Source organism: Parasteatoda tepidariorum, chromosome 4 (genome assembly GCF_043381705.1).
Source record: "Parasteatoda tepidariorum isolate YZ-2023 chromosome 4, CAS_Ptep_4.0, whole genome shotgun sequence".
NCBI classification, from domain to species: Eukaryota; Metazoa; Arthropoda; class Arachnida; order Araneae; family Theridiidae; genus Parasteatoda; species Parasteatoda tepidariorum.
Genome location: NC_092207.1, coordinates 94,884,272 through 94,906,837, shown reverse-complemented (window position 1 = coordinate 94,906,837; position 22,566 = coordinate 94,884,272). Strand labels below are relative to the sequence as shown.

Genomic DNA, 22,566 nt, shown 5'->3' with positions numbered 1-22,566 from the left:
TACCTATATATATATATATATATATATATATATATATATATATGTTTATATTTTTTATTTTTTTTTGGACCAGAAATCTCATTACCATGCATTACTGTAATTTTACAAGAGCTTTTTTTCTCCATGTAGTGCATATATCACTATCAAGAAATGTTCCTTGATTCATGTTTTCCTAAGTTTTATACTGCTTAAATAATGCTTTAAGAAATTTAATTTTTCAATTATGATTACCCTTTTTCCCTTTTACCTATTATGATTACTCTTTTATTACCCCTTTTTAATCATGACGTGCCTTTGTTCAGCTATAGTCTGCCACAAAATTTTCATGCTGTATTTAACCGTACTATTAGTTAAATTGTGCAGGAATACTGTCACAAAGAGTTTTCAATTTTCTCAAGCTTTCCCTAAGAAATTTACTAAAAAGCTACTTCAAAAGTATTTTTCTGGCACTGCACATTTTGTAGGTTACAATCTTGCACATCATCTATGCACACAAAATATAAATATGATGAAATTTATAAATATGATGACCCTGGTTGCAATGGCAAAAGATTTAAGCTCCATAGCTATTAAATTTATTTTATACTAAATTTGAATAAAAATAAGACGTAAATATTTTATCGATGCCATTTTATAAAAAACAAGCGGTAATAAAATCAATAAAAAAAATCATAAAATACATCAATAGATCACACAGGTGTCACTTGCTTCTTTCTTCACCGGATGGAGGAAAATAGATTGGAGATATGTTAGCAATAAAATAAAGGAGATTTGATTAAAAAATTAACAAGTTTTTTCAAAATTTTCAGAATTAGACCTTTGTTTAAACATTATATTGTGCATTGAAAACTGAAATTAGCATAACTTAAATTTTAGAGTGTATTTTTTGAATTATATAAATTCTATTCTATATTACATAAAAATTTTTTCATCTTTAGGCAACCTGAAGTTTTTGTTTTTGTTAGAAATTTTTAAAGTGCTCCGACATAAAATATTTTTGACATGGATTTTTTATGATCAAAATTTCCACATTAAGCAATTTTTAGTGATTAAATAGCTGGTATATGTAAGAGCACAAGGTCCAAGGTCTGATAAATATAGTGATCGCGATAAAATATACGTTCGGCAATTGATTAAATATACGTGAGATCATGCTTTTTCCTTAACATTTTTTCTAATTTGACACCAAGTACAGTGTCTGATTTCCCTGATTGGGGACAGTAATTTTTTAAATAGCAAACTATGTACGGATTTATTTGCTTTGCCTATTCAGACCTGTCTATAATACCTGCCATAGATAAGATTCTATTATTTCTTTTTAATTTAAAATGGTAGCAAAAAGTTCGATGAGAGATAACTTTTCGCACATGTTAATTGTAAAAGAAAATAAAGAATCAAAACTGGAAAAATTGAATAATAAGCTCCTTGCGCTGAATTTTTCCCTAAATTTAAAGATTATTTGTTAATTTTAACTCTATTTACATTTCTCTTAAAATTTCAGGAAAAAAATTTACACAATTTTCTACAAAAAACAAACAAACATGAAAATCGTCCCTCTATGAACGTTTTGGAGCATTGAAATGGCTATAAAATGTGCTGTGGCACCTTAATTTGAAATTTTTTCTCTACAAGCTTTTTTTATCGATCTAGAGAGTGTGTCAAAAAAGCTTTATGGAATAGTCATCAAAATTACAGCGCATGGAACTATTTCAATATCCAATTCGATGCAAAATTTTTGTTTTGAGAAACACTACACAAAACGCTCACAATAACAAGTTTTTGCAATAAAAAAAAAAGCAAAATAACACTAATATTGTCAAATGTTCTACACATTCTTATGATTTTAATAATTACTATCCTTTTTTACATAATTTAGTTAATATAAAATGGTCACAATAAGAAAATCGATTTTTCGAGAGATTTTCATGATTTTGAGAGTCCTCTGTAGCCTCTATAAAATGTTGACTAATATTTACAATGCTTTTAATAATTGATAATATGTTTGCATCACTTTTCATTCATATTGTTCTTGAAGTTCACGTTGAGTTATGATAGATTATTAAGTCAAATAAGTTGACTTTTATAAGAAAAAATGAAATTACTCATTCTATTACGAGAAAACAGAAGAGAGCTTTTTTGTTAAATTTTTATTCAGAAGAAAACAAATGGGATTGTGCTTCCTTTATATGCATAATAAGCTTATTCAACAGACATCATGCACAATTTTTAATAAAATGAAATAAAAAATCAAGTATTTCATGTGGATGTGAGTTTGTTTACTGTAATTTCTCTTCTCCTCTTCCATGGCTAATTTTTTCATTGCACATACATTAGGATTGATTCTTGTTCATGCTAAAATGATTTTCCGACAGACAAGGTGTAAAAAAAATAGTGCATGGAGTTCCTCCGTGCGGAAGAAGTTAAACTTCGTAACCTGCGACGTTAATTGTAGAAAAATAAGCAGTCGTAGAAGGATCACTAGTTCTATTCAACGACTCTTTTTCTTGCTCCGCTCGCTTCCGTGCTCTGTAATAACCGTAATATTGCGCATTTTTCCCTCGTGGACCTCTTGCACCAGTGGAAGTGCTTGTGGTTGCCTCATCGTCTCGGCATGGAAAATGTATTTGTATTAATAATGTATATGAATGCGTCATAATGTAATTTCAAAAGAGAAAACATAACAATCAATTGATATTCACAAGAGACGTACCTTGACATAACCTTAAATCCGTCGCATAGTCCGTGGGATTGTTTTCACTCTTTTTTTTACAATTGTTATCCATTAAATTTGAAAATAAAAAATACTATCCTATTAAATTATATGTGTATCAAATCAAACTAAAAAAATATTTATAGAAAAACGATACTTTAATGACTTTTACTATTTTTATGCGAGTGAGAGCCAAAACAATAAGGAAATGAATGAGGGAAAACTGGATCCTACCACGTGATTTCCCGGCCAATAAAAATGTAGCGTTAAACGTTTAACGCAATCTTGTTGGAAGTCGCATAAGAAGTATAACTCAAAAATTGGAAACTGTCAAAGATCTCGAGAAATATAAATCGGTTTGAAAAGTGAAACTAGACGCATTCAATATTTTTTAAAACCTATCCAATGATACCAATTTCTATATTCCCCCACTCCTAGTAGAAAGGGTGAGGAGGATTTTAAAATCTTAAATATGAACCTCTATTTTTCGCCGATTCGGATTTTCCGGGAAAAAGTAACCCTATTATAAAGGTAGATTTATGCATTTTGGTTCACCGATGGTGCCGTAATTAATAAGGTACAAGCTTTTTAGAATGGAAAGTTTAGGGACCCATCAGATAAGAAGACAAAAAAATTTTTCCGGATTTTTTTTTCTGGAAAAAAAAAACTCAAAAGTTTTTTTTTTTTTTTTTAGTTTGAATATTTTATTTTAAGAAGATAAAAATAGACGTGCTGAAAAAATTTTTTAATCGATTTTTATTTATTTTTTATTTTTAATCTGATGGGTCGCGAGTGACCACCATTGTTACTGAAAATAACTAAATAGAGTGAATCTGTTTAAAATGGCGAATTTCAAGACCCATTAGATTAAGGAGATAAATATGGACACATTGAAAAAAAATTTTTTTTAATTTTTTTCCGATTAAAGAGGTTGAAACATTTTTAGTTTTATATATTTCTATTTTTCCATATTTTTCACTAAGAAGATAAAAATAGACCCATTAAAAATTTCTTTTATAGATTTTTTCCATAAAAAAAATATTCAAAAAATACTGAAGCGTTTTTAGTTTTATTTATTTTTACTTTCAATCTGATATGTCTCCAGTTAAGAACATTTCAAATACCCTTTTAAAATTTTGGGTTACAACGCCGTCTCTGAAACAAAATGTATAAACCTATAACTCTAACAGGACTACTTTTTTCTGGAGAATTCGAATCTGCAATAAAAATATGGGTTCATATTTAAAATTTCAAGGTTTCTCCCTCAGGGCGTGAGGGTGAAATATCGAGTTTGGTATTATTGAATATCTTTTAAAAAATATTGAGTGAGACTATTTTCACTATTTCTCAAGACTGCTCAAACTTTTTTTGCACCTTGATTGTTATCATAAGTTTGTTCGCATCATTACAAAACATTACATAAGTTTTATCAGTTATTTGAATTCTGTAGTTTTAAAGCAAATAGCATGTAAGTTAAATTAAATTTTATGAACATCTTTCTGTCATTTGTTATTCAAGAGAATTCCAGGATTTTTGTTAAAATTAATTTAGTTTATATGATATAATAAAACTATTCAACAAATAAATGAAGAAATTGTTTAGTTTTAGTTACGAAAGATTGATGAAAAATTATTATCTCAGTTATTAAATAAACATAATCTATCAGTATGTTTATTAAATATACATAATTTATATTATATAAATTAATATAATGTAAATTAATTAATAATTTATGTTACTTAAAATATGCTTCATAAATTTTGGTAGATGTTTTTGTAATGTAATTGTAGTATGTTCTTTGAATATAAAATTGGGTAATTTGCAGAATGTAAAAATAGACAGAAACATAGAAGCAATATTTTATCTAGAAAGAATACTACAAGAATACGTAATTTAAAGCAATTGTGAGACTTAAAACTAAATAGATAATTAAGTATAGTTTTCTTCTTGGTACAGTAAAGTCGAATAATTTGATACTTTTAATTTTTGCTTTGAGTGTTTAATTTAAAAAGTTAAAAATGGATAGTATATATAAGTGCTAAATAGAGACAACAGCAGCGATCGAAAATCGTAATATACATTTTTCTCTTTTAATAGTACTAAGCGAAAATTGTAAAATATTACGATTGAATAAGAATCATTGGAACCCAAATTGTAACTCCTTTTTTAGAATATCTTATTAAATTCTAATTTATTTTCTATAAATATGAATTAAACTGTTTTTTTTTTTAAAATTTTAAGCATTTTGAAATTATTTTAGCCGCATCTTATGTATCTAATAAGCATTCCAAAAAAAGAAAGGTACCTAATCAATTAGCATAAAGCAAACGAATTTTTCTTGAATTAAATACGTCTTAACTTATTGTTTTGATTTTGATTTTAGTTTCTGAATTATCACAGGTAGCAATCAAAGACAATACTTTTTTAATGATTCTGTTAGTATATATGCAAAATTAACGCAATTCTACCATGTCTATATTTTTCATTAAAAGCCTGTCCAAACTCAGTTCAATTTGTATTACGATAAATGTTTGCGTAGGTACATTGTTAAATTAAATATTTATGCCACCTCAAAAATATTTTAATACTAAGCATCGTATTAAAATTGCTGGAAATTATGCCATTATTGTAAAACTTATGTATTTTCGATGCTTACGGTTTATGGAAACTATTACTTTGTTTAAATTTTCAATAAATTGCTACACGAGCTGGAAACAAGCAATTAATTTAACCTTATCGATCATTTTGAATTTCGCATGTGCCTTAATGGCCCTCGATTTTACTGACACGATCTAGGTATTGTTATATGAGATTAGTTCTTGATGACTTACTTGACGTTCTCATCTACTTAAAGTGAAAATTTGAACCAGCTCCATATAAAATGTCCGTATCATTTTCGGTAAAATAAAGAAAACTTCCCGATCATTTTTTTACTTGTTCAACAGATGGAGAAGGGAGTTCTTTTTAAATAACTGTATTGCATGGTATTGTCATTAAAGAAACAACAACATAATTTTGGTTAATAAAGCTAGAATATACCGTATTTCTAATTAAAATTTATGGTATAATAATTCATTTGGTAATTTTTCTGTTCATATGATAACTGTTTACTAGATAGTTTGGTTCGCAAAGTATTGCTCTTATTACTACACATTTAGTAAAAAATACAATATAGATGAGTAAATTAATCGAATATAGGTTTTATGCCATGCTCTTAGGTATCATGATAAAATTACTAAATTTGACCACATTTTATCACATATTGTAAAACGTTATCTTATTGTGAATCTTATCAAAAGCATTTCCGAAGCTCTTCGGTTAAAATTACCGAGATATTTGGTGTTTTCATTGAGTCAGAAACAGGGTAAATGTTACCATATTCTGTCAGTTTTAATCACGCTTTTTTCCTCAGTGCAGAAATGAAAAAAAATTCAGGAGAAGTGTGTTTAGATAGTTTCAGTTAACTTTGTTGTTAGTTTCAGTATATTTTGATATTTTTTCGTCAATAGTTTATTTGTAATGTATTTTAGACAGTTGCAGTTAAAAAAAGGATCGAATCATGTTTTCGATCGTTAAGTTTTAATCAATACTATTTGCTTTATCTTTCTAATTTCACCGTTGTTTATTAAAAGTGAATATTTATTTGTTGCTTTTTAACTTTCATAGAAGGAGATACATCTTTTTCTGTTCATTACAACTTTTATTATACTTTTAATGCTCAGTTGATAAAATGATGGTTTAGAATAGTATTCAAGATAACTGTGAATATGATGGATGAAACCTCCTATTTCATACACAACAAGGTACTTTCAAAAAGTTGCTTTTTAAATTTGTTTTCTCAAGAACTATTCGAATGATTACGTTTAAAATTTGAGTTGTTGTTTTTAATTAAAAAATTATCTAAACATTTTGACACCTTACAGTTAAAAATATTTCCGGCAATCATGAAATTAAATAATAGAAGATAATAAAATACTCTTTAAAAACTAATTTTTATCTGTAATTACTTTGAACAAACAAATTAGTTAAGAAAAAGCTTGGAATTATAAAATTTATTTGTTATTGGCTTAAAATGTACCTGAGATATGGCAACATACGCGAAATGTGACATTAGCATCAAGGGAAATAAAATTCGGACAGCTTTCCTGCATAATTAAACTGGACCATATTTCCTAGATTGGGACTAATCTCCCCACATATTTCGAGTTAATTTATTTTATCAGTTTACACGCTTCAAAATAAGATTAGATAATTCTATTTAATCTTGCTTTATAATGATAAAAATTGATTGATTTTTAATATTTATAAATAAAAAAAAGCGAGGAAACATTATTTATTAAGGCTTTTTAGTTTTAATGCTATGAAAACTAGATTGTATCAGGTTAATAAAAAGTATTTTATTGGTTTTTGAAGTTCTTAAAATTTTGTCAAAGCACATTAGTATTGCTAAATTAAAGACCCAATTTCCGCCTTGAAATGTAAAAAGAACACCTTACTGTTTAATTAAGAATAACATTTAATACAATGATCTGAATAATCATTTGCGATGGAAAAGAAAGTATATGCACAAAAAAATCACAGTTTAATAATGTACTTATAAATATATTTTGTAATTAAAATAAATTTTAGAAACGATTTAAATTCTAATTTAGAAAATTTTCCTTTTTATAAATAATCCAAAATTTCAGTATCTTATTTAACAATACAAAAATTAACAATTCAGCAAATTAGGTTTTTGAATTGAAAACTGAAAGGTAACTAAGGAGGGTTTTAGGGAAAAAATCCCCCTTTTTTTACCAACCTGATCTTACTATTAGGTTGTTCGGAAAGTGACTTCGCTTTTTTCCCAACAGAACATTTAATTATATATTTTCACAGTCAACTTTATCCTTAAGCCATATAATATATATTTGACCATCATGTAATTAACCCATTTGTTACATATTTTAACAGTTGATATAGCAAGATTTGCTTGCAAAAAAGTTTGATTGATTCGGCGAAAGTATTTTTTGGTTGGTGCCCTTTCAAATCTGGAAAGTTAAAAGCTAAATGTTTGGTATATTTTACTTTTTCTTTTATCAGAAAGTTAAAAATGCTATTTGGAGAAAATGCATTGCCACTAAGATAAATGGCAAAACTGGTTTGCAAAATTTCGGTTCGGCAAAATTTCGAATAACATTTACGAAGATGCTCCACGCCAATTTAAGGTGATGAATACACAATAAAGTCATTAAATTGATGTAAGCCGAGGAATAACAACTGGTAAGATTTCTGAGAGAATAAATGTATCGAATTCAACATGCTTTGAAAAGCCTAAGGTTTAATCACCAAATCTTAACATATGGGTTCCTCATTTTCATACGGAAAGAAATTTGCTTCGTTTCGTACATAGATATATTTTCTTTGTTATTCACTTTATTACACATTTTTTAAGTCCATCATCACTGAAAATGAAAACTGGATTGTCTATCGCAGTGTTTCCCAAACTTCTGACTTTTGTGTACCATTTCTAAATTTTTCGTAAAGCTGTGTGCCACTAATAAAAAGATGAATGTATTTATTTTACTATAAAAAATTGCACAAAAGTTAAATATCACAACTGGCTGTTGAAACCACTAATTATTAACTGGTAACTCTGCAAAAAATAGCCAATAGAAAAATACGTAATCGTAAATTTTCATGGCTAGCTTTGGTTTTAAATAAATGTTTTTTGAAATTTTCGTTTGTTGCAAGATATTTCGCATAAGAAAGCGTACCCCCGCTAAACTGTTCAAGTACCCCTGGGGGTACGCTTACCACACTTTGGGAAGCACTGGTCCATAGCAATGATTTGGTCTCTACAAATTTTTCGAGTTTCTTCGAGTTGGTTTTTCTTTTAATTTAAATAAGAAGGTCAAAAATCCCCTAAATCAGTTTTTGCCAACCAAGAACAAAACTTTTATGGCCATGGAATCATGTTGCTGCCAGAAAGATAGCAAAAAGGTATTGAACCAGAATGAGCAATATTGGATTTAATAAAATATTTGTTCACTATATTAAAAATCACCTTTAATTATCATAAAAAAATTACTCTTCGAACAATTCAATATAAAGAGGACACGTGATGCTTCGGAAAACTGAAAATAAAAATTTTTTTGTGGCTTTCATAAAATTTTATATCTTTTCCATTAGTGGCTTGAAATTTGATATTTGTAAGTAATGGTTATGTGGAATGAAATAATTGAAATTGTTTGCTTTCTCTGTATTTTATATGACCAAATTACTTTATTAGTAAGAAACGTATTATAAAATAAAACTTTATTTTTCTTCTATACATAAGCTAAATTTAGTTTTCAATTTATAAGACTTTTCTCAGGAAATGTTTGTTCCTTTTATAGAGGATAAAATAGATTTTAAAAAACAAAAGTCTTTATGCCTCAAAGTAATTTAATCCTTTTCGTATATTTTTTTCTTGGAGAATTTTAAGGTAACTGAAACTTGTTATTGTACATTTGATCAAATAATTTGTTTTCTATTGTTGAAATTTAAGATTTTTCAATCTTAAAAATCATCGAATTACTTCGTAGAACTGAAAATTTTATTTCTTTTAGTTTCAAAAAGTTTGAATTATTTTTTTGAAATAAATATTATTTAGTTCTGGAGATATGCATCAACAATACTTAAAATAGGCAAATTTAAATGGAAAGGCTTAGTGTAAAACGAGATTAAATAACTTTTAATTTACTTTCTTCGGAACATCATTAAATTATTTACGAAATTTTTTTTCCACCTCTTTATCAAAATACAGGGTGTTTCATATTGAAGGGGATTTGGAAGAGCACATAAATATTTTAGATATATTTAAAGTTATTTTAATACAAAAAAAATACAGCAGAAAGTTTGACGAACCTCATTCTGAAAGTTTTCTTCATTTTTTCTTTAGCAGTTAGGTGAAAAAACTACTTAAATATTATTAGAATTATAAATTAGTTCTCTATTTAAGAAAATAAGTATTGTTCAATATAAAAAACAAATATTTTTGAGAGTAAACGAATTGATTTAAAAAATATGTCATTGCACCGCAATATACAACCGCGTACATGCCCGCTGGCCTGAAAGCCTCAGCATCTTAACGTAAAGCCTTAGCTAAATTTATAGAGAAACAGTAACTAGCAGTAATTGTAGAGAAACAGTAACTAACGTAAACATTAGTTAGATTAAGTCTGCGAAACTTTAAAAACTTCATTGTACAGTGCGACAAAAAAAAAATCAACCATCCTAACTAACTTTTGATCCAATGATCAAAACGTCTCGAGATCTTCACGTTTTAAGACTCCTTCGTAATGGTTCGAGGGGTTGACCTTAAATACCAGGACTCGAAAAACAGCCCGTCCGCCAGCCCTCGACGGTCAAAAATTCTCCGCGGACAACGAATTTCTCGAATCTGACGTCCGCGCGGACAGCCATTTTCCCGTTAATGTTCGTGATACATTTTCAATTTTTGTTATCTTACAAGAGTCTTGTAAGTTACAAGGCAGCAAAATGACCCACAATACAGCAACATACTGCGCATATATTGATGTTTTCTCTGTCTGGGAGTACTGCAGCGGTTGAAAGGGGCTTTGCAGCAATAAACTTACAAAAAAACACAATACGTACTGGTCTTAAACAAGAAGCTTTAAAAGCAATTATGAACATCTACCTAAATGGAAAACCCCTTTCAGATTTCTGTTCAGAAACCTCTGTAAATCATTGGCTTGATTGTGGAACTGGCAAACGTCATATTTGATTCATTTAAAAAACGCAGTACCCTCGGATAACTTGACATTCCAGATAACTTGACCCTTGTCATTTAAATTATTTCATAAAAGAAATACTAGGTTACTATTAGTAACCTAGTATTTCTTTTATTACTGTATAATGTAATCCTAGTAACGACTAATTCATTGCGCAATTTATATAAATGTTTGTAAAAAATAGGAGAAAATTACATTTTTATTTATTTAAAAGCGACGGGTTAGTTTCAACGGAGGACGGGTGCATTGTTGGACAAGCAGTCCTCGGGGACGGGTAAAATTTCTGAGTTTTTTCGAGCCCTGTTAAATACGTAAATTAATTAATGCAGACGATATTTTAAGTTGTGAAATCCGACACAAAAACGTACTTTGTTTGAATAAACAGGAATTTTTTTCGAGGGATTCAGACTTCAGATCCCCCAAAATATAGAGCAGCCACAATCTGGAAAATATGGTTCCCATAGTTTGATCAATAGAGCTGTTAAAAGTTTGGACACCTTAATTTTAATTCATGTCTATTTTACTACAATTGAACAATTCATCCGATTTCGCTCAAGTTTTAGATTTTGCTTTGTAAAAGTACATACTTTTAAAAATTATGTGTAATTCGAAACCTTTTTCGACTTTTACTAAATAAAATATTAAAATTAATAAATGTATGCTAAAATTTATTTTTTGCATATAATTATCTTTGTATACACGAATTTTATAAGTGTGTGCAAAAATTTTTCAATTCTCTTAAAGAGTTCTCGTGGTATGGCGAAATACGCAAAAAGTAAAATTAACATTAAGATCAAACTATGATCAAACTCTCCTGATCAAACTATGGGGACCATATTTCGGAGATCAGAAATCTGAATCCGTTGCAAAAAACGTATATTTATTCAGACAAAGTATGTTTTTGTGTCTGATTTCGTAACTTAAACTATCATCTTCACTAATTAATTAGCATATTTGAGGTCATCCTCTCGAACCATTAAGAATGAGTCCTAGAGCGTGAAGATTCGATCATTAGATCAAAAGTTATTCAGGGTGGTTCTTTGCTTATTTTGCACCCTGTACAATTATTATTTATTCTTTTGTTTTTAATTTATTGTGTTTATTATTTATTTACTGATCGTTTATTTATTGTGATGCTGTGGCGCTCAAAAGCGGGATTTAGTTCAAATGCAAATTTCGAAATTGTTCCAAATTTCAAAATTGCTGTATCTTGTTGAATCCAAATGCAACTCTGGGGATCGGTGAGCCTCAGCGAGTTGTTGATGCGCTTCGTTGTAAGCAAAATATCCACAAAACTTTTTAAATTTATTCTTCTAATTTAAATATTTTAGCGGGCTTTATTTAAAATATTTAATGCTTATTAAAATATGTAGTTTAGTTTATACTTTTTAAACACAAAGTAAAATAACCAAATATCGCAACTCACGAATGCATTTGACGTTTTACAATTGAGAAATTAAATGCTAAATCATGAAACACTTCATGAAATTTTCAATGTATTCTAATCTCGCGAATGTGGCTAAAATGATGAAAATAATTTTCTTATTTTTAGTTTTCGATGCCTTTAATTAAAACTTATCAGACTTATTTGGTTCAGAAAGCAATTTTGTAACTTTACCGAACTGAAGCCGAAGTAGTGCCTTACATTCAATTTTCGAACAAGTAGATATGTTCATTTGTTGAATTATTTGATTGTGACTACATTAATATTTATGTATATATTCGTAGAAATATGTGAATAAATTAGTATTTGTATTATAGAGAAATACCAGAAATGCACGGCTTCAAATATTCAATCATCAGTTTGAGTACGGAATGAAAATCACGTTTTTGTTCAATGAAAGCTTAGTCAAGCTCTAAATAAATAATTACTGAGATAGTTGAGAACTTAAATTTTTGAATGCGGAAATGTATGATAAATATATCGTAGCTTAATTTCAATTCAAAGTTATTATATGTAAAATATACTGGGTTTAAAGATAGACATGGAAATATGGATTGAATTTACGTTTTAAACGCGTATTTAATTTTATTGCTTGGACTCTGCTATTTCCTACGAATATTATTTTTTTTATGTTTACTCTTTTCTTAAAAACTGAGTAGAAATAAAATATAAAAATTTTGAGTCAGTTGACATCAATATAATCAAGTGCTAAAAAGGGAGTTATTTTTTACTTGTGCATGCACCCAGATTGAACAGACTTTTTATAATGGTTTGTCTGTTTAGTACCGTTTGAAGTGCTCTTATTTAAAGTGGTAAAGGAACATTGTCTCATTTCAGATATTGTAGGTGTGAAGGGTGGTAGGTTTGTCCCACATTCTCAGAAACTAAACTCTCACTTGTGACGATTTAGCAAACCTCGAGCTGTATTTCGTCAATTTTGATTCCTCACAAAATCAAGTGGCCTGTAATGAAACGCGAACTTTCAAATTTATGACGAAAATGTTCCTCAATTCAGGATCTCATCTTAGTGCTTTGTGGGAGATCGCGGGTTCGAATCCTGTTTCAGGCACAGGTGTAATTTATCTCTCAGTCTTTCTGGTGTTCTTGGGATCACATTGATCCACCTATATTCTGCCCACTATAAAGTGATTATTAGAATAGATAGTGCATTAGGCACAAGAAGCTTTTTTTTTTAAAAAAGTCAAATAGAGCGACGAATTATTTCCTTAATGTTGAAGAAATTAATTTCTTTGGAGAAGTGACAATAATTATTTTGTCACTCTGATGAAATGTTTGCTCGGAGGTTACATCAGGAAACAATTATGTCACTTTGTCACTTTGTTTCGTGATATTTGAGTATGCATTTTTCAAAAAGTATTTAAGGCTGTGAATCGTGAGATTAGCATAGGTGGTTCATAAACACGCACACCTTTCTCTTAAAAAATATTACTTAGATGATAAGCAAGAAATTTTTTTTTTCTTAGAAATTTTTTCTTATGAAATTCCAATTTCAATTTAACTTTATGATTTGGTTAATATGAATATTTACTGGTTATTATTGTAGCAATACCCAAATAGGGAAAATTAAGAAAAACATCAGTGTAGAGAATACTGCAATCACAACTAACCTTCTTAAAACATTAGCGTTGAAAATATCGTTGAGTGACCCTTAAAATTACATTCTTTAAACTTATATGAACATTTTTATACTTTGCAATTTTGAAACTTCTTCCACACTTTTTAAATAAAGTAATAAAAAATTACAAATGTGTACTGAAAGTTATATTTTACATGGAATTATCTTTGAAGAAACGATTTTTATATTTGTGTACAAAATGTTTTGAACTCACTTAAATTTTTTTCGAGATATGGTGAAATACGCAAAAAATAAAACTAACATTAAGAGGTCCAAACTTTGGACTGCTTTCTTGACAAAACTTTGAAACCATACTTCCCAGATTGCGTCTCCCTCCTTGTATTTTGGGGGTCAGATCTCCGAATACTGCGAAATAACGTCTGTTTATTCCGAGAAAGTGCATTTTTGTGTCTCAATTCCTAACTTAAAATATCATCTGCACTAATTAATTAGCTTATTTGTTGTCAGGCCCTCTCGAAACCTTAAAATTGAGTCCTAGAACGAGAAAAACCAATCATTAGAACAAAAGTTATTCGAGGTGATCCGTTTTTTATTTTGCGTACTGTGCACTTTCAAACAGTTGATATCCTTATCATGCCTTCTTTAATTTATTTTTCGCTCATTAATTAAGTTCAAGTTTTCCTAAATGTAAATTGTCTTTCTTTTTTTTATTTGAAAATAAATAATTTTCTAAGATTTGTTATTTCAAGATTTGTTATTCATGCATGCCCGGATAATTGAATTAAATTTCATAGTGATTGATAAAAGATTGCCACACTTAACAAATCACTATTATGTATCGAGTCAGATTTTTTTTCCGCAGACTAATAATTGTGATAATTGGGGGGCGTAGTGTGTTAAAACCTTGAAATGATTAAAATAAAGTAGTAACACAAATGCGAGCTGTCGTTTGGAAAGGTTACAACATCGTGAGGAAAGGTAATTAAGTAAAATTTAAAATAATGCCTTTTTAGATAAAGTATAAAATTTTGAGTTCATAAAATATTAGTTACTTACATGTTTTGTTATTAAACCAACATTAGTACCGATGATTCTGTTTATGACACATTAAAAAATGAAGATATAAAATGCTTAAAGGAGCTACTTACTGGCACTCTGATTCAATTCAAGTAATAAAAAAAATTGCTTATTGTATTCAAATACTAATATCTTAAGCTTTCGATCTTTCTTAATAACTATTTTACCTTTGTTTAATGAAAGTAAACATATTTAATTACGAATTTTCGTTTTTACATTTAAGTTATGATTACAGAAATCGTATTTTTTTTAAATATTATTTTTATAATATTTTTTTCAGTTTTAATATAGTAATTTTAAGACCTGTACACGGGGAAAAAATTCTGAATTTTCTAATTAATTTATCGTATTGTATGGTAATGATATTTCTAGAAAAAAGAAGCATAACTTTGGTTAATAAAATCAAAATATTAAATCAAATCTTTTTATATGGTCACGGTTTACCAGAAATTACGTTTTTTTAATAGTTCTTTTTACCGCACATTGAGTGAAAAATACAAAGCTACAAAGTAAATTTAAGCGAATAATTTTGTTTATGCCTATGCCTATTAAGGTATGATGTCAAAATTGTCAAATTTTACCACATTTTATCAGATATTAAAACAGTATTTTGTCATTAATTTTACCAAAATCATTATCAAAGCACTTTGCTAAAAGTTACTGAGGACTTTTTGTTGTCTCGACAGAGCTGAAATCGTAGTAAATCGTAGTAATATATTTAAGGGCAATCACTGAGTTCCGTCTAATCGCAAAGAGAACGTTTTTCCAAATAAATTGTTTTAAAAGGACTTTAAAAGAAATGAAAATAACATAAGTATAAGAAAATAACATAACCAGAAAAAGTATAATATGTAATACAAGGATTTTTATTAAATAACTTTAATTTTCTCAATTCATCCTCATTTAAATTAAAGGTTTTATGCCCAATATATTTTATAATTAATTATTTTATTTGATTTTTAATTGCTCAAAAGTTTTTTTTCTGAAGTACGATAAAAAATACTTAAAAGTCAGCCCTAAGTGGTTTAAATAAAAATAAAACTGTAATTTTCTCTTTTTTTTTACAGATTTACAGACTTTCTTTTATACATAACAATATATAACACGTAGTTATTTTACTTTTTCAGACGTGTATTGCTTTGTAACGTTTCCATGATGAAAAGAACTATTGAAAATATTAATTAAATATCATTTCATACTTTTTTTCTACTTTTTTGCATAAAAAAAAACAAAATTATTAATAATAAAGAAAGAAAGAAATTCTTATTTTTGTAAACATTAGAATAAGGCTTCCATATAATTTTCTATCGTGACAAAGATTTAATTTTCAACGACTCTCAGCTAAAGTTTAGAGGAATTTGAGAAATAAGAGCATAAAAAAACTTTTACATTCGAAACTAATTTGAAGAATGCTTACCTCAAGATCAAACGTTGCCGCCTTTAGACACGCACACTGTCTGTAAGTCGAGAAAGTCCAGGAGCGCCGGATGCAATCAGAAAAGATTTTCCACTCTGTCTTTAACACTGGCTTCTTAAAGCTAGGGATACTTCTCCACGCGCCTACAACACTCGGCGATAGATGGCGGTACTGATATCAGTAATAAGGCGTGTCATATTACGTAATACGTTGATGGGCGGGTCTGTTTGGTTGCCAAGGCTACCAGCCCCATCTTTCCACGTGTTAGAGTTTTAATCGAGGAGTTTCTCTTGCACCGAAGCTATGTGAGTGATGGTTAAATAAGGGAAATCCGGCTTCCTGAAAGTAAATATTGTACTATCCGTCAAACTATCGTCCCTCTTGCCACTTTGTGTCCGGCAAAATGAAAGGTGGCAAAATATTCGAGAGCTTCTATTTGGATCCAGCGTTTTCCCAAAGATTTTTCTCTTGTTTCGAATCTTGTAGAGTTTCGAAATAAGAAGGGAATTTATTTAAATATAAAACTTTATAAGTTCATATCATTTTCTTTTCAAATGGAAAACATATTAAATGTTCAATTCTTTTTTATGTCTAATAGTAACTTAAAGGCTAAGATATTATTTTTTTTATCTAATTAACTGCTTTCTTTTACTGAATAATTACTATTTTTTAGTTTTTCTTATTTCATTTATTCAGTTTAAACATGACATTTAAATAAATGATCTTTAAAGTTTCTGTTTCTATTGTGGGAAATGAAGACTATGTCCTGTTCTTATTTCTTGTTCTCGAGCATAAAAAAAAAAATTAAATCTATATTTCATTAACATTTCTCTACGCAGTAACATTTTTGGCTTTTTAATTTGCTGCTAAAAGATAAGTCTTCTCATGCTACTAGTTCACTGATTATTGCCAAAACCTCGTAGATCATTCTTAGATCTTAGATCATTTTATATTCCAAAAAACAATCAGAGACAATGTGATCCATCGAAGAAAATTATCCTTAATGTAGGTAACGGTAAAGGTCTGCATGGGATCAACATTAAAGGCTACTGACGAGCTATTTTCTCTATTGCGTTACGCATTCCTTCATTGATAATTTTGCATTAAGCATATTTATAGTTATAAACACAGAATTTCTAAAATTTTTATATTTATAAGAAAAGAAGTCCAAATTTATGAAATTGTTTTGATGTAAGAATTCGGAAACTTCCTCTAACTTTCCCACTAAAAAAATGTCTCAGAAATCAAGTTAATATTAGGTAATAAGCTACATGACTGAAATTCGTAACTCAATCTCTGTCTCAAAGATATTTTAACATGACATAACGAGAAAAAAATGACCCTATTAAGATTTAAGCAAAACTTAGATAAGAACTTTTCCTGATAAATCTTAATATTTTTAAAAATGCCATTTCCATTCCTCATCAATTTAGAACTTTAACTATGAAAAGAATAAAAAGAACCACCCTTGTTATATAAAAAAAAGCATAGTTCGTTCATTGAGCTGTTCTTAATGTTTGCAAAAGTGCTTTCAAACTATTTGCATAGCACAAATATTCATTCTTGCAACGGGTAATTATGTTTATCATTCCAAAAATGACAGGTGTTTCTACTACTTTTTGATTTTCATGTCTGCTTTTCTTCTAATTCCTAACTTTTATAACGATTAAATAACTAATATGAACTAAATTAACAATTTATTTAACAATTAATAATTATTTAACAATATCAGTTATCAACAATAACGATAATAATATAATATTTATACAATAAATATTACAATAATAATTTATTGTACTTAAATATACATAACATTACTTGTACCTGAAAGGATTGTAACTAAGCACCATGGGTCTCTTTTGTGATTTGACGTAACAAATTTCGGCTGAATGAACCATACACTAAAAATGTCTTTTCTCTTCTTTATTTATTACAGGAATTTATTTATTTCTCGTGAGAACAAAACAGAACAGTTTTAAGTTGTGAAATAATTTGTTTGGATAATTTATCCTAATAGTGTCAAAAACTGTCTCCATCTTTGAGGGCTTCTAGATCTCTGTAAAAACACTTTCCCTGCCTATAAACTCTCTGGGTAGTGAAGCTCCGATTAAGTAACTTATTCTGTTAGAAGTAAAGGTTCATCATTCAGTTGTTTATCATTCATTCCACGTCCACGCTTGCTGCATGTAATTTTTTAAAAACCACTTGCGAATTTTTTTGACCCTCTATTGCCCGATTAAAAGTAGTAAATTAACTTTTTATAGGGCTTTTTTTCTCGAATTGCTATGTGAAAATATTCTCGCGACTGAGATTGATTTATAAAAAGAATTTCATTTAGCTTATTACAGAAAGCTAAATCAATTTTTAATACCTTGTTTTTGGTGCTAAGGCGGATGGGTTTTTAAAAATTTTACGTTCTGTAAAGAATTTGCCATAAGTTGAACTTCTGGACTTATAAGTAACCGAAATTATAAATTGCTTGTTAATAACTGCAAATAAACTAGATGAGAAATAATCAGGTAAATGAAAGCATGTCGCATTTTTTAAATATTATTTTGATTTTTCAGTTCTTAATTAGACGCACCAATAGGATTAACAATAAAAAATGGCGTAATATTTTAATGTTTTTGAAAAATATATTGCTAAACTTAGCCGGATACCTTAAATACTTATTTTTTTATTTTCTTGAATTTAAATATTTTTTTATGTAATAAAATTCTTATGTGGTATAACAAATTTAAAAAAGTATTTGTGATAAAAAATAACGGACATTAAAATGAAACAAATATTGAAGTTAAAATGTATCAAATTTATTTGAAAAATAGGTCGATATTTTTCTACACATAAATGTTTTTGTTTCCGAGCTTAAGAGTGTATCCATGTATAAACACGCTGAAAGGCTACTATTATTGACGGAAAAACCTAGTTACTTATCGAAGTTTCATCGTGAGTGCTCCTATAAAAAGCTTTTTTAAACTTTAGAAAAAGTTAAGTATATTCTAAGCCTAGCCCCGTATCTTTGTTTTTTTATCTCTAGTCCACTAAGGCAATAAAAAATATTTCTTCTAATTTAATCACATTAATGAGTTATCAACATCATACATTATTGAATGGAGCATAAAACTGTCTGTACGCGCAAAACATTTAATAAAAAAAGGAAAGAAAAGAAATCACATTTTTGCATTGAAATTAAGTTTGGTACAAAATCCAGATTCAGAAATGTTAACGTTTATGCGCGTATTAACTAACTATTAATGCTTCTTAAATATAAATTTTTTTCACATTTAAATATTTATTTACAAATACAAAATTATTAAAATGTAAAATAATGAATAAAAATGGCTTACTAGTTACATTAAAATGTTGGAAAATTCAAATAAACAATTATTTGAGGCGTCAAGCGTGAAAGCAAATATATATATAAGACCCGCATTTATAGATGTTTAACAATATATTTTGTTTTAACATTTGTTGATGCATTTATATACAAAAATAAAATTTTCCCATAAACAGAAGACCTTGGTAATTGGGTATAATATAGCCTGCGTCACAGGTTGTGTTGTTCCTACTAAATTTAACCCATGAACGGCATTTTCTGCGAGCCTAACTTCAAGCCACAAATAAACAAACGAAGTGTTCGATTGTTTAAATAGCTGCTCGCCAGATTTTATTGCATTATAAAGAAAAGTTATTGAAACTAAATACAACTAAATAAACAACAACTAAAACAAATAACAACAACTACTAATAACAATAACTAAATAAACAACAACTAAATTCCATTCGTTTAGCATTGCGTCATATGTTGTTCCTACTAAATCGAAGTAGTTGTGTTTTTTTCATATTATACCCAATTAATCAGAGTTTCATTAGAGCTAAACTATTCGCTAAAACTTTGAGCAGAGTTTCAAGACTGGAAACTTTTTATTATTTATCTAACAAACTAAAATAATATTTTTTGGTTCGTTCTCATCTCGTTAACGAGTTATTAAAACAGCTTATATTTCCAAAAGGTAACACAAAACTGTTTAGGCACAAAGAGAACTTCATAAAAAGAGAAAATAAAACACATTTTTGTATTTAAATTAAGCTAGGTAAAAACTCCAGAATCCAGAAAATAATCCTAATTTTAATGTTTACTGCCATATTACCCAATGATTCATGCTGCCAAAAAACACGCCAAAGTAGAAAATCTAGGACAACTTCTAATCGCTTTTCTAGAACAGGAGATGCAAGAAACGCTTCATAACTTTTTTTTCTCTAAAATGTGCGATTAAATTTTACTGCCCATCTACCGCTACAAAAAATTACTTCGATAAATTATAAGGGCAGAGTTAAGGGAAAGAGATTATTTTAAATCATCATCATCCGGGTATTAATTTTTTGGGTCATATAAACTGCGGAAAGAGGAGGGTTTTTTTTTTTATCGAAAAATAAAATGAAGACATTTCGCAGTCTGAAGAGGTTTTTAATCATTTTTCCGGAAATTTGAAGTGTCTTTTAAAAATACTCCGCACGTTTTGTTCCTACTCAGAAAATAGTTTTGCTTTTTATTTGTGTTACAGATGATACTTTAATCGTGAGAGAAATTTTTGTCATTTTTCGGGAAATCATACCAAAAACATAGAATTAAAAAGTGTACTTTTGCGTTAACGTTTTGTTTTAAAATTGAAAATATATAATACTAGTTTTAGGTCATACACGCCACAATATTTTTATTCGTAATACAATAAAAAATATAATTTAAAACCTTATTTATATGAAGATTTTATGAGGATTGAAATTTAAAATTTGGAGAACTTGTAAATTTTTGGCTACTTTTGAAGCCAAAGACCAGTAGATTGTCAGGCTTTTTACAAATATTTTTAAACAACTTAACACTTTATATCATTCAATGTTTTATTTTATAACAGGCGTTTGGACAGTCAACCTAATTCTGAGTTTATGACTAAAAATGTTCAACTCCGTAGACTTGTAATTTTGGACCCAAACCCAAAAGACAGAGGAATTCCAGAATTAAACAAAGGGAGAACCAAGCATTTGTGGTAGACTTTTTGTTGAAATTCACCCGCATTTGCGATACATTTAGAGGAAAAAAATGAAAATTTCCCACGGTTAGCCCGATAACAACAGGATTCCAACCCATGATCTGTCTACTACTGTTTAGATCAATCTATTTTATGTCAGCACTGTGGTGGGTGCGAATCTGGAGCGTAATTCGTTTCAAACAGCCACCACTAGGATTCGAACCTGTGTCTACCCCTGAGCTCTATTCTCCGAGTCACCAAGACTCGAATGTTTGATATTTTATAACTATCTTAGAACAGCCGACGTAATTTTGAGTTCACTACTACTACTGTTCAGCTCTGTAACCTTGTAATTTTGAACCCAATCCAGAAGGGAAAGGAACTCGTAAATCAAGTATTTGTGAGAAATTTGCCTTCGTGGAGGATTTTTTGATTAAAATAAAACGCATTTGCGTTACATATAGAGAAAAACCACGAAAACCTCCCACCGTTAACCTGACGACAAGGGGAGTCTAACCCGAGATCCGTCTACCACCGAGGACATTTTACGTCTGCACTGTGGGAGCTGGGTGTGGAATTCGTATTGACCAGCCATGTTGGGATTCGATCCCGGTTCACCTCTTTGGAAGGCGAAAGCTCAAATCCCCTGAGCCACTAAAGCTCAAGCATTTAATAATGTTAATTTATCAGATGATGCAGTTTTGTTTTCAAATATCATAAACACAACGTGGTTTTTAGCAAAATTGAACGAAATTCATCGTTAATCTAAAGAGCTTCCAATTCTGCATTCCAACCATTTTTTAATTTTTTTTTAAATGTAAATTTTTTTTATTGATTGTTCATAAAAAGAAATAAAATATTAGATTTGTTTTATTTTTTCACAAATACACTCTACACTTTTTCAAAGTCTTAAAATTTTCAAATTAAATTCAAGAATCTAAAATGTATCAGTTTAAAAAAATTAAGATTTAAATAATATGTTTTATAAAATTGATTTAAATATTTTATTGAAAATTTATGTTCATTCTGAAACTTTCCTAACAGTTATTATTGCAAGTTTATCCAATTTTCATTCATTTGTATAATAATATATACGACTGTTGTAAAATTGGTTGGATTATGGTTTAAGTAAAATGAAATAAATAAGTGATATGAATTTATTTTCAGGCATGTGAGCCATTTTTGATTTAGAAATATTATGGATTATGGAGCTACGAGTCATTGAGATATTTTAGAACTGTGAGATTACAATTTTGCACTACATTCAATAAACTATTACATAAATTTATCTTAAATAAAATAAATTACCTTCTTCTAAATCAGTGCTTTTTAAACACTGATAATTAAACTAAGAAAAAAAATTGGTTAAAGATGTCAGAATATGATAAATTTTGATAATTTTGGTAAGATTAAACAACATATTAATTTTATCATTATAGCTCAGAGCATATTTTTTTGGTCAAATTCATTTTACAATTAAGTATTCTATGCTAAATGTGCTGTAATAAGAACTATTATT

The 22,566-nt window shown here is 28.6% G+C and overlaps 1 protein-coding gene and 1 long non-coding RNA gene across 3 annotated transcripts in view; one reads left to right on the top strand and one right to left on the bottom strand.

Annotated features, from left to right (window-relative positions):
- The window catches only part of LOC107441432 (delta-sarcoglycan), a 72,537-nt gene extending 56,387 nt beyond the window's left edge, over nt 1-16,150 (bottom strand). Inside the window, exon 1 of the mRNA XM_043049169.2 lies at nt 16,021-16,150. The gene's annotated coding sequence lies outside the window, so the exon portion shown is untranslated. The remainder of the gene's footprint in view (nt 1-16,020) is intronic.
- Nucleotides 1-22,566, top strand: part of LOC122270675 (uncharacterized) — a 231,694-nt gene that overhangs the window by 57,338 nt on the left and 151,790 nt on the right. The gene's annotated exons all lie outside the window — the stretch shown is intronic.